This window comes from Mus musculus, chromosome 12 (genome assembly GCF_000001635.26).
Source record: "Mus musculus strain C57BL/6J chromosome 12, GRCm38.p6 C57BL/6J".
In the NCBI taxonomy this organism is placed as follows: Eukaryota; Metazoa; Chordata; class Mammalia; order Rodentia; family Muridae; genus Mus; species Mus musculus.
Window position 1 is genome coordinate 54386085 of NC_000078.6, and position 12759 is coordinate 54398843.

At 45.8% G+C, this 12759-nt stretch overlaps 1 long non-coding RNA gene across 1 annotated transcript; it reads right to left on the reverse strand.

The window, feature by feature from the left end:
• Positions 1 to 1648: 1648 nt before the first annotated feature.
• Gm7550 (predicted gene 7550) lies at positions 1649 to 5234 on the reverse strand. Its single transcript, NR_033689.1, has 2 exons — positions 5091 to 5234; positions 1649 to 2095 (listed from the first exon to the last, which is right to left on the reverse strand). It is a non-coding gene; the product is annotated as a predicted gene 7550 (long non-coding RNA).
• Between the last annotated feature and the right edge of the window lie 7525 nt (positions 5235 to 12759).

Here is a 12759-nt window from a genome sequence, read left to right on the forward strand (position 1 = left end):
GGCTTTTGATTGCAGGCCTTCAATACTTTAATAGCTGGACCTTGGTAGTCAGCCTTAGGAGGAGAAAGTGGTCAAATAAAGAAATAGCCCTTGGTGGCTAGCTTTAGGAATGTAATCTAAGGGTTTTTAGCAAGGCAGAAGGAATGGGGAAGACGAACAACGCTTGCCGGAGCCTTTTGCTCAAGTGGGCTAATATCCCTTCAACCTTGTTTTTAGGAAGTAGAAAGAAGGTACTGGCAAAAAAGGAAAGAAACAGTTCACAATCTTAGTCTATTCCATTCAAGATAGAAGTCATCACAGATCCAGAAACTTCTAGTGGGGCACTCATGGGCGGGCACACTCCTGAGTGCTTAAGGAAAATGGGTGCTGTGGCCCTTAGTATCCTAAACAAATCCCAAGCTCACCCAAGGCTTTTTGTCTCAGGTTGGATAAGCTTTGGTCAGTCAAGTCCAAGCCTAAAGTCTCCATCCCACCAACCCACCGCCTTTCTGATGTGTTCCCATCCCTTCCAGTCAGGCGGCAGACAAGGGTATCAAAGAAAGATGGGTTTATACAAACAGATTTTTCTGGATCTTCCCCCATTCTTAGGATCCTAATTCCCTGGGCACTCTACAGACACATGTTTTTTGAACTCTTTGGTAGCAGAGCCCCTGATAAATAAACCATAACAGGATGAATTAAATTTGTATCACAGCATCTATCTCTGTGTATGAAAGGATCCTCTGGTCTCATTCTTAGAAGCTTTATATTTTAAGGCAAAATTTCAACATAGTTAAGAATGTCTCCTTTTCTAAGGAGTCAATTTTCTGTTTTTGAAATATTGTACAAATAACTCCCACGCACTGCTTTAGGTGGGTGAACAATCTGTCTTTTGGTGAAAAGTGTGTAAGTTCTCTTTCGAAGAAGTCATTTATTTCTTAATATCCCCCAGGTGGAACCTCTCAAGATAAAGCCGGGACTCTCCCGGTCTCTGGTATAGTTGACATCATATTTATAAAATAAATTATCTAAGCCAAAGCTTCGAGCCTCGCTGGGTGATTTTAGAGGTTTGTCCTTCACACTCTAAAGAAGAAAGCTGTTGGAGAGTGTTTACTGTGTCTTCAGTCATTTGTTCTCAAGGTGTTCTTTGAAAGTTTGAGACATTCAGAGCAGGGTGTTTTGGTCTTAGCACAAGAGGATGTTAATGAATAAAGAGATGAATAGGAAAGAGATGATCCCTGTACACTGGGACCTAAGAAGTTCTAGAACTTCTACTCCTACCACACACTAACCACAAGGAACAACCATTAAGAACCAGTACAGGTCCTACATCTAGTTGCACACAGAAGTAATTTGAGAAACTGATTAAAAATCAAGACTCTTGGGTGGGGAACAACTCAGGGGCAGAGCCTTTCCCCCGGTAGTCACAAGACTCTGGGTCTTGTCCACAGTATGATCACAATAGCGATAATAAAAGATTCTGACCTCTATATATGAGGACCACATCGACTGACGTGAGAAGAACCGGAGAATGTTCATTTTGATAAACAGTGCAGGCAGTTCTGAGATTCAGCCAGGTTTCAACTGTATCCCAGTGGCCAGAAATCCCTTATAGTCGTTCCCACAAAAGAAACATTCTTCACCCCCAAGAGACCAGATCAAGGCTGTTGTTGAGAACCTTATTTCCAGAACCAGAGAGCTGGCTGCAAAGAGATGTCTAGCTTATACAAGTAGAATCGGCAAGCGGGAAGTCACAGGCTCTAGCTACATACCATTAGGAAGTCCAAAATCAGTAGTAGTACACAAGAAAGACTATTTACAGAATTGACAATGGTCAGATTCAAAGCATCAACCAGTCTTCTACTTTTAGACTTTGGACCTTCCAGAGGCATGAGGACCCACCCTCCGGGCTCTCACAGCAAAGCCTGGAAAGGTGGTTCATGCTGATGAGACCGGGAACCACTGTCCTTTGAGCCACAGCCTCATCTGTGCTTGCAGCCTGTGGTGTGATCTGACATAGGGTTTCCTCCTCACTGTCCCCATCCTTCTTCTTCTCCTTGATTCTTCTCCTGGAATCACAGGCTGAACCAACTTCCCTAATCCTTCTTCGGAAATCCTGTTTCCAGGGAAGCCCAAGTGAAGACAGATTTAGAAACTCAAACTCAGAAAATTGCAAAGCATTTAAAAACAAAATTAGTCTCAGGTTGGGAGTAGTGGTGTGCATCTTTAATCCCAGCACCCATGAGGCAGAGGCAGGTGGATCTCTGTGAGTCTTAGGTCAGCCTGGGCTACATAATGAGCTCCAGGGCAGCCAGAACTACACACTGAGACCCCATCTCAATAATAAACAAAAAATTAGTCTCTTCCCCACCACTCTCGAATCAGGTGTCTGTGTGTCAATCCCACTTATAATAACTTTAAGCAACCCATATCAACTTGTATACTGTTGCTGAACCTTCAAAGTCTCATCAAAGACTAATCTGAATGCATTCAAGATTTGAATGAGAGTGGACGATGTGGCTCAGCAAATAACGTGCAGTTGCTGTCAGGCCTGATGACCTAAGTTCAAGCCCGAGAACCCGCACAGTGGGAAGAAAACCAATTGCAAGAAGTTCTCCTCTAACTTCCACGTGGCACCTGTGGCACCTCTCCCCCACACATAGCCAAACACAAATCAACTTTAAATTAAAGTTTTAAATAAATGTTTGTAATAGTTCTATTTGTTGACTCATTCAACAAATATTTTGTTTAATTTTTCTATGTGCAAAGAAAATGCTAAGTATTGTACTATGAAAGATGTTTCCCGGGTCCTGGGATACCCTGGGATGCCCTGGGATGCCCTGCGATGCCCTGCGATGCCCTGGGATGCCCTGCGATGCCCTGCGATGCTCATAGTCATTTGTAGATTCAATTGTTCAAACGAGTATTGATTGAACAAATTAAGGTTTACCTATTTTCAAAAACACATTATGTTTTTTGAGACAGGCTGAGCTCTAATACACTATTCTCCTACCTTGGCTTCTCCAGTATATGGAGGGACAGGTACACACCTAGGTTTTAATTAGCTTTCACCCAGGTGGTATGTACAGGTGAATAGAGCCTTGGCTTAAATCATGGCTCTGCGGATGCGCAGAACTGTGACCCTGAGCCTCGTTTTCCTAGTTCATAAATTAAGAATGACGACAAATACTGTAAGTCATTGTGAGGATAAAATATAGTGGAAGTAAAGGACTTGACATTGTAGCTGGCCCAGTATAAACACCCAGCATATTTTATATGACAGCCATCATCCTCACCTAACATTAGCCTGGGGCCCAGCATGTGCATAACCAGGATCCATGAGAACTGGGCAGAAGAAATTGAACTCAACTCTGTGCACTGTGTATTGGTTTCCATGTAGCACAATGTTAACAATCAGGAGGAAGACATTATATTTGCCTAGTCATTCTATGTAAGCAGAGAGACTGGATTTGCCTGCCAATCAAAGCCACTGCAAGATGATTAGGTCATAGGTAAAGCAGCACCGGATTCCAAAATGAGAAAGACTCTTGCACACAGTGTTTACCGTCCCCATAGAGAAGATACAAACTGGAAGAGTGCAAAGGGGACTACGTGGGTGCCTGTGCATGGAGAATATCTTGCTGGCATGAAGAATTCCTTCGTGTCTCAATTCCTCAAGAAGTAATACATCAGGATCTATGCTACCCAAGACACTCTGCCCTTGTGCAGGGCACTCTGTGGCAGAGCCTCTTTCCTCCTACACACTCAGCAAGCATTTGTTGACTGCCTGAGTGATTGTAGCCCTTTTACGTACTTATCAGAAAAGGGGTATAAAGTGTAGAGAATGTTTTCAACAGTGTATCACCTTTGAAAACTAAATTCCATCAAAGCTTTGGGGGTAAAGTATTGAGTAGGGAGGGAAAGGAGGAACCCCGTGAGCCTCCTGATACACTGTGTGCCCCCTCCTACCACCCCCGAGAGGAGCCAGGGTAGAAGAAAGAACAGAATGCCTGCTACTCTAGGCACAAAAGACTCAAAACCAATCATTAAAAATAATTCTGGAATTAAATTAGAAACATCAGATCCAAATTTTGTAACATGATGGTTGATGGCAGATGCTCTATGTTCGGCATCTTTTTCATTTTCCAGTTCACCTCAGGTCTCACCACTCAACACTGAATATTCAATCTACTCCTGAGTCATGTGCCATTGACATTCACCACCACCCTCTGTTGTCTTATTTATGGATACAACTAGGAAGCCAGGCTTCAGATGCAGTTCAGTTGATAGTGTGAGTGCTGGGATTGCATAAGCGTGAGCCACCATGTGGGGTTTTCTAGGATGCTGGGGAATTGGCTCAATTGGTAAAGTATCTGTCCAGCATCGCAAAGACCTGGGTTTGGTCACTGACACAGAGTAAACCAAACGTAATTGCACGTGCCTGCAATCCTAGCATTCAAGAATTAGAGGCAAAAGGATCAAACTTTCAGGCTTGGAAGATGGTTCAGGGGAAAGCACTTGTGTTGCAAGTATGAGGACCAGAGTTCAGATCCTAAGAACCCAGATAAAAGCCAAGCAGATGTTTGGCCTACCTGTTGCAGCACACAGGAGAGAGAAAGCAAAATCCAGGTTCAGTGAGACCATGCCTCAGTATATAAAGTGAAGAAGTAATTGAGGAAGACAGCTAATCTCAAGTTTAGACCTCCACACACATGTGTACACACGTGTACCTGCATACACATACTCCTACACACATATAAACATGCATATACACATGCATATGCAAAAACAATTCAAGGTTATCCTTTACATAGTGAGTTCAAGGCCATCCTGGGAGACATGAGACCCTGTCTCAAGAAAAAAGCGATAATCTCACTATGTGAGTTTACTGGCAAGAAGAACATCTTCCAGACTAGGGCCCTGGCTGCTATCTGATACACCAATCAGAAAGAGGTGCACAGATGTGGAATAAGAGCTGGTGGGGCAGGAAGTGAATTTTCTCTCTTTGTTCTGGACAAAGGCATCCACAGTTTTCTTACCAAATCCACGGATACTGAGAGGAACCTTGCCCCGCCCCCTTCCACCTCCTAACATTGACTTGATATACCAACCTCAAACCTCATAGCTTAACAACCTTTCTCTTTTATGCCTCAGCACCTGTCTTCTCTTGCTTGCAGATAAGAGTCCTGGCCCATGAGAAGTTGGTAACTACAACAAGACAGGTTACTTAATGTGGGGAGCGGGTGTGGCGGCAGTCCCAAAGGCGCCAGGGACTGCAGCTAAGTCATATGACTTGCACCTGACTTCCTCATATAAGACACAAACATCTTGAGAGCTGCGCAGGTGCACCAGGATACCGGTGAATCCAATTTGGTGGAGATTTGCCCCTGCTGCCCTGATTAGCTGAGGCTGCGTGCCTGGTGAGGCGGCGTGGCCTGCTGTGCGTGAATGAGAGTATAAAAGGAGTGAGAGGCCCAGGGTTCGGGGGAGATATAAACAAGGGAGATATAAACAAGAAGAAACAGGACTGAATAAACGTGTGCAGAAGGATCCTGTAGCAGCGTCGTTCTTCCTGGCCAGTTGAGCGCGCGCAAGAGTTGGTGCCGAAACCTGGGAAAAGAAACATCTTCAGTCACGAGCGAAGACCCCCTGCTACAGGGAGGATTCAGAACTGCATAACGGGGAAGAAGGGGTTAATAAAGTGTTCCCGTAAAACAGACTGTTGAGAAGGATCCGGCGTGGATTCAGAACTCTTCAGCTGGGGAAAGGTACTGATGAAGAGAAAGAAGAGAGATGAGGACTGAATAAACTGCTGTTAGAAGGACTGGTGGTCGCGTCGTTCTTGCTGGTTGAGAGTGGGCGCGACAATTGGTGGCCCGTACGGGGAACCGACTCCCCCACCGAGTTCAGAACTTTCAGCAGTCAGTGGTTGCCGGCAGGGTAAGTTCATGGTGAGTGAAACTTGGGACCCCAGGAGTTTGGGAAGGACCTCGGATAAAATAGAGGTGAGCATAAAGTTGCCAGGAAGTAGGCACAAAGTAACCCAGGAGTTTGGGATGGACCTCCGATAAAATAGAGGCGAATATAACGTTGCCAGGAAGCAGGTACAAGGTAACTAAAGGTTCATGGTTTTGGGATAAGTTAAGGTTCCCGGTTTCAGGACAGATTAAGGAACTATGATAACCTCAGTGTAGTGATCAATAGATTCTCGCTGTGTAGTTATGCTTTTTTCTCCCATTGACCCTTTGTGGGTAGGTCTGATAGTTTTGGTCTTGTTTGTTCTGATATATGGACTCTGTTACTGTTTGAAACTGTGTGTAGAGGCAGTCAAGACAGGTCAGAAAATCCTTATAGAGCAACAAGAAAGTATGTCAGAAGAGGAAAAGGGCTTAAAAAGAAAAAGGAAAAAGAAAGGAGACACAGTGTTATCAGGTGAACAGAAAGGACAAAATAAAAGAGTTGAGGCAGAGGAGGAAGGCGAATTAGCTTTTGCTCCCCCTCCCTATGCCTCCTCGTCAGCCATCTATGGGCAGACCTTCTGTCCGGAGGTCTGGAAAGAGGATAGATTCTCCTTGCTGGGATGTCCTATTTTCACTGATCAAGCTGAATTTGCATGGGATAGAGATATGCTGCTTGATCAAGGTCGATTTGCACAACAACAGACAGGATATCCAGTGCAGGTGTTTGAGCAGGTGAATCAGATTGCTATAAGGGCGTGGAAATCATTGCCTAACAGAGGGGAAGCTAGTGAAAACTTGACTCTCATATTGACTCCCCAGATGAACACACAGGTGATTGAGGTTATGGTCTCATTACCACGAGGTATTGTGTCCATCTCCCCTGGGGATCGACCAGATCAGGTGTTGACGTGGGCGAGAGGGTCTGTTTGTGTGTTTCCACAGGACCAGACGGAACCTCTTTGGGTGCCGGAGAGATTGGTGAGACGCTACAAGAATGAGGCTCCTGATCCAGTTGCCCCTGTGGATGTGGTGGATGATCCCACAAGCACAAAGGATGGAGCCGAGATGAGAGATCCTTTCGGTATTCCAGAAGCCGATACCAGCTCGACATGACATTCAAATTTTTCCATGCTTTTTGATCCCTGAATTTCCCTTAAAGAAATAGCCCCTCTGGCTATCTATCCCTTGCTTCAGGGAAGATGAGCGGGGATGAGAGCCCTGGGATGTATGCTTGTTATAGTGTGTGTGTGTTTTGTGTTTGGCACATGTGTTAGGTGCAGAGTGTGCGACCCGCACTTTCGCCATGGTAGCGTAGGCTTTTGCTGCAGTGGAGGCGGGACAATCTCCTCAGATTTGGTTTGCCGCTCTAAAAGAAATTATGCTGCGTTATGCCGTGGGGTGCGAGGCTAAGCACTGCACAGAGGATAGCTTGCTGTTGGCATCCTGTGGAAGGTATGTCTGATCCATGAAGGTTCAGTGTCCTAGTTCCCTTCCCCCAGGAAAAACGACACGGGAGCTGGCCAAGACCTCTCTGGGTGATGAGCCTAAGGGATGGTTTTGTGTAGGGCCCCTATGCTTGCACACTGGGGATCAGACCTCTACCTTCACCCATGAGGCTTGCTTGCAGCAATTAAGATCTGGCCATAGATTAATTAACATCCTGGCCTTTTGATGCACCTGCCGCAAGCAAAACACAATCTCCCCAGGTGTGGCTTGGCATGATTGAGAGGTAGTCAGTGATAAGACTCCCTGGGCATGTCACCAACCTAAGACAGGGATCAAACCAATGCTGTTTGTCACCCAAGGACGGGTAAGGGGCATGGCTGCGGGGGGCTATCTACAGACATTCTCTCTGCCAAAAAAGAAAAAAGGGGGAATTGTGGGGAGCGGGTGTGGCGGCAGTCCCAAAGGCGCCAGGGACTGCAGCTAAGTCATATGACTTGCACCTGACTTCCTCATATAAGACACAAACATCTTGAGAGCTGCGCAGGTGCACCAGGATACCGGTGAATCCAATTTGGTGGAGATTTGCCCCTGCTGCCCTGATTAGCTGAGGCTGCGTGCCTGGTGAGGCGGCGTGGCCTGCTGTGCGTGGATGAGAGTATAAAAGGAGTGAGAGGCCCAGGGTTCGGGGGAGATATAAACAAGGGAGATATAAACAAGAAGAAACAGGACTGAATAAACGTGTGCAGAAGGATCCTGTAGCAGCGTCGTTCTTCCTGGCCAGTTGAGCGCGCGCAAGAACTTAATCACATAAATTGGTAGTAATAGTTCTGACCTTGACTAGTAGGCTCATGAGCACTCAAAAGATATAGAATCTAAAAGGTTTGGCCAAGGACTTATCTAATGCCTGGTAATAGTTCAGTCAGAAATAGCTATTATCCATTTTTTAAAAAAACCTTAAGGTTATGGCATTGCAGAGAACACTGGTTAGCTCTCAATACTCATATTTTCTCCTCTCCCCCTCCCCCTCCCCCTCCCCCTCCCCCTCTCTCTGCTGAGCATATGGCTACATGGGATCAAGCTTACCCAGGCCTCCTCTGAAGCCACTTATTTCTATGTGATTATGTTTTGAGCAATGGTGGAAGGAAGGAAATGTGAAGGTCTCCGGGGAGTATCCAGCAGGAAGCGGCACAGTCTAATTTGCCTCTCTACAACCAGACTACTCCTGTGAGGGCTGAAACTTGGGCAGCTTTACTAAACCATGTAGTAGAAGCCATGATATGGCCAACATGTCAGCAAGATGCTCATACCAGCTCTGGCTTGATGACTTCTGGACTCTTTTACTTCAGATTCTCCAACTTGACACAAGCTAGAAACATGGAGGAAGAAGGAACCTCAATTGAAACAATGCCTCCATCAGATTGTCTGGTAGGCAAGTGTGTGGGATACTTTTTCTTGATTAATGATGAATGAGGGAAGGCCCAGCCCACCGTGAGCAATGCCACCCTAGGGCAGATGTTCCTGGGAGATGTAAGAAAGGTAGCTAGACAGGAGCATGGGGAGCAAGCCAGCAAACAGCATCCCTTCATGGTCTCTGCTCCAGTTCCTGCCTCCAGGTTCCTGCTTGAATTCTTGCCTGGACTTCCCTCAGTGACAGCCTGTGATCAGAAAGTGTAAGGCTTTGGGTCCGAGTGCTTTATCACAGCTATTCCCGTGTAGTACAAGGACACAGAGAAATAAACATCCATGGTTGTTGGGTTGTTTTCTTTGTTTTGGATTTTGTTTTTTGTTTGTTTTGTTTTCTGTTTTGTTTTTCAAGACAGGGCTTCTCTGTGTAACAGCCCTAGCTGCCCTGGAATTCTCTTTGTAGACCAGGCTGGCCTCAAACTCAAGGAGCTCTGCATACCTCTGCCTCCCAAGTGCTAGGATTAAAGGCGTGGGGCACCACACCCAGCTAATATTCATGGCTTTTGAGCTTGTGCCATTTCTCATTTCCATCACTGATGGCTGAAGCTAATCCTAACTCACAGAAGCGTGATTTCACTCGACAGGTCGACCGATCGGTAGTGATCCTTTCTGTACTGAAGTCTTCCTTACTCTGCATCCAACTTCTGTTTAAACACTTCCTATTATGAAGCCTTCACTGCTTCATGGGAGGTCTCTTCCTATTCTTAAAAGTTGTTTCCATACTATTTAGTTAGTGATAATCCCTTGTTATTATGGAAAATAGACAGTAAAGAATGGTGCATTTTAAAGTAAGAAATCCCGTAGTCATTCCAGTTCCATGGATGTCCTCAGAACCAGCCATGGTTGCTCTGTACAATCCAGAGGATGATCTACAATAGCCACGTTTTCCATTTTTGAATGAGTGACTTTACTTAAATATGTGTGCATGTGCATATATATGTACGTGTGTGTGTGTGTGTGTGTGTGTGTCTCACAAGCAAAAGTAAAGAGTAAATAGCAGATATAAAGACGGGTCATGTAGACAGGAAAACATCAGCTCAGGTGCTCGCATCATCCAGCCGTGATAGCTGCTGTAACCCAGTTGAGGAGACAGATATAGCTGCTGTAACCCAGTTGAGGGGACAGATATAAGTCAGCAGCACCAGGGGCTCCAGCAGAAACAACTGGGGAAGCCTCTGACATCAGCTCGCCAAGCTGAGCTTCCTCAGCAGAGCAGAGCATCCCCTCCACAGACAAACTTCCCTTTCATTCCCACCACAGGCATTTTTCACTATGGGATAAACAATAGTAACTGGGGTTGTAACTAGTTTAGCTTTTAGCTTTTCTCAGGGATACAATGTTTTTACTCTGGTTGTCCGACCTTTCCCCATCATAAAGCCAGAGGGGCCGTCTCATCCCCTCTGAGTCTGACAAGGAGTCTAAGAGGATACTTGAGATAAACCTGCTGGAGCCTAAGGCAGGAGACCCACCTCATGCCCAGAGTCCATTCTCAATAAGCTGTAACAGCACGTGACAATTTCACCTATATAATGTGCATCATGCACGGACAACAGCAGAGTGTGTACACTTCCAGTCCTTCAGTGCAATTTCACACGTATGGGGGGTGTAGCAGTAGTGGAGATACAAAGTCCAGAGCAGATAAAGAGAATCCACAGGACTCAGCAGCTGACTGCATAAAGGACTGATGGAGGAGACTTAAGAGTCAATGCGGGTGAGACCCAGCACAGCAGGAGGAAAAGGAGGAAATCTAGTATTAGGCAACTTGATCTCCAAAAGTTGGCTGAAGCTCCAGGCAGACGTTCAGAGTGTCTGGAAATCCTGGAGCTTCAGGGTGAGGGAACCTCTGTCTTTAGAAGAAGTAAGAGAAAAATGAGCCAAAACAGAAGGAGCTAGGTAATTGGGAGGCTTTTACCCATTATGACCAAAAATGAACTTGGTCAGTTTACAGCAATAAACTAAAAGCTCAGATGAGAAAGGATGATTTTAAATGTGGGAAGAAACTCAGAGGTATGGCAGTAGGTGAATGATCCCTGATCCATCCTGGGCATAGCTGTTTCCCTGAGTAGTGAGGGTGGATGCTGAGAAGCCAGCAAGTTAAGGTTGCAGTCTACCAGGACCATATAGCTCCTCTGAGTTTGGCACAAAATGGAGGACTCCCTTTACCAGCAGAGCTTCCCCTTCTCTGACCTTGTCTGAGAACCTGACTCCTCATATCCTCTACCTAGAGAAAGTCAGTAGTCCTTGGCAGACCTACAAGTTCAACTTCTTCTTTCCTGATAAGAACCCACCCAGAAAGTATCTGGGATTCTTTGAATGCCTCTCTATGCAAACAAGGCATTCCCAGTACTTTAAACTCTAGTCAATGATTTTTCATTTACCCTGAAAACTCCTTCCCACTCTCCAAGGTCCATATATAGCCCATATATATTGGGGTTCACCCCAATAAAGTGTATGCATACAAGCCCACCCCCGTAAAGCTATGCACACAAGTTAAGCTCATCAAGAGAGCTGTTTCATTAAAATTCTTGGGGAAGCCTCTCACTGGAAGCAGACTCGGGTCCTGTAGACCCCACCCATTCTGACTCTGATTCATCTTTCCAGCCTGGTGCAGTGGTGCCTGGACATCCTGACAGGGAAGGAGCAGAACACTGGTGGACAGAGAGTCGGAGAGATCTGAGGAGCAAGTGGGTTGTGGGGGAGCAAACCTGCAAGCACGTCCTTCGTATTATTCAAGACTAATGATGAGAGGACATCCTCAGAGCATAAACATGACCCATGCCAAACAACCTTCACATGGCAGGGACAGAGGAAAATTAGGATGATTGAGATCCGGGTCTTGGGGGAAGCCATGCACGTCATTTCTGCTCACCATTCATCTGTTAGAGTGTGTCTGCTATAGTCTGAATCATAAACAGCCCCTAAAAGCCCAGGTAAAGTTTTGGTCTGGGAGAGATGGAGGAACTATGGGAGGTGGGAGGATTTTAAGAGGCGTGGCCTAGTGGGAGGTGGGAGGTGCCCCAGGCTGGCTAGTGTGTCTTTTCGTTATACCTTCACGTCCTGGCCTGCAAGTGAATGACTTGGCTCTACCACACACACCCACCATATTGTTCTACCTCACTTCAGGCCCCATACTAACTAACCAGGACTGGAACCTTCCAGACAGTGAGTCAAAACAAGCCCTCGTTGTTGCTGTTGTTTTATGTGTTTGTTAGAACAAAGAGTAACCTCAGTGTCTCACAAAGAAAAACATGGACAAAGGGAAAGTATCAAGGCGAAACACTTCCTTTTTGCAGAAGGGCTGTGGCCAGAACCAAAACCAGACAAGTAAACAAACTGGGACAGGAAGTTCGCTTGGGTTTTATTCTAACACAAGTGGTCACCACATCTCTTCCCCATTGGCTGGAGTCTGACCTCATAGTCTTTTAAAATTGGCCGGTTTTAAAAGAATCAAAGCAAAGGAAATGAAGGGGTGAGCTGCTCCAGACCATGAAACTGAGAATGCTGTGCGTGTGTGTTGGGTGTGTGTGTGTGTGGGCTGTTAGACGGGGTACTTTGTATAAATAAAAGTTTTACTAGCTAGAGTAGGTGAAAAGATTTTTATAAATGTTTTATAAGGTAGGGAAGACTTAGGGAATTTTGGCCCTTGGTAGGCTAGCTACATTTGATAGAATTTTTTTTCTCTTTTGTGTGGGTTCGTGCGTGCATGCGCACACGTGTGAGGGCGCGTGCAGAAGTCAGCAGTCAATACTGGATTCTTATTCTATTGCCCTCTACAGTATTTGTTGAGATAAGGTCTCTCACAGAACTTGGAGCTTGCAAATTCAGATACTCTAGCTAGCCAGCAAGCCCCAGAGAAACTCCCGACTCCACTACCCCACAGTGCTGGCGTTATAGGTATGCTCCACCATGC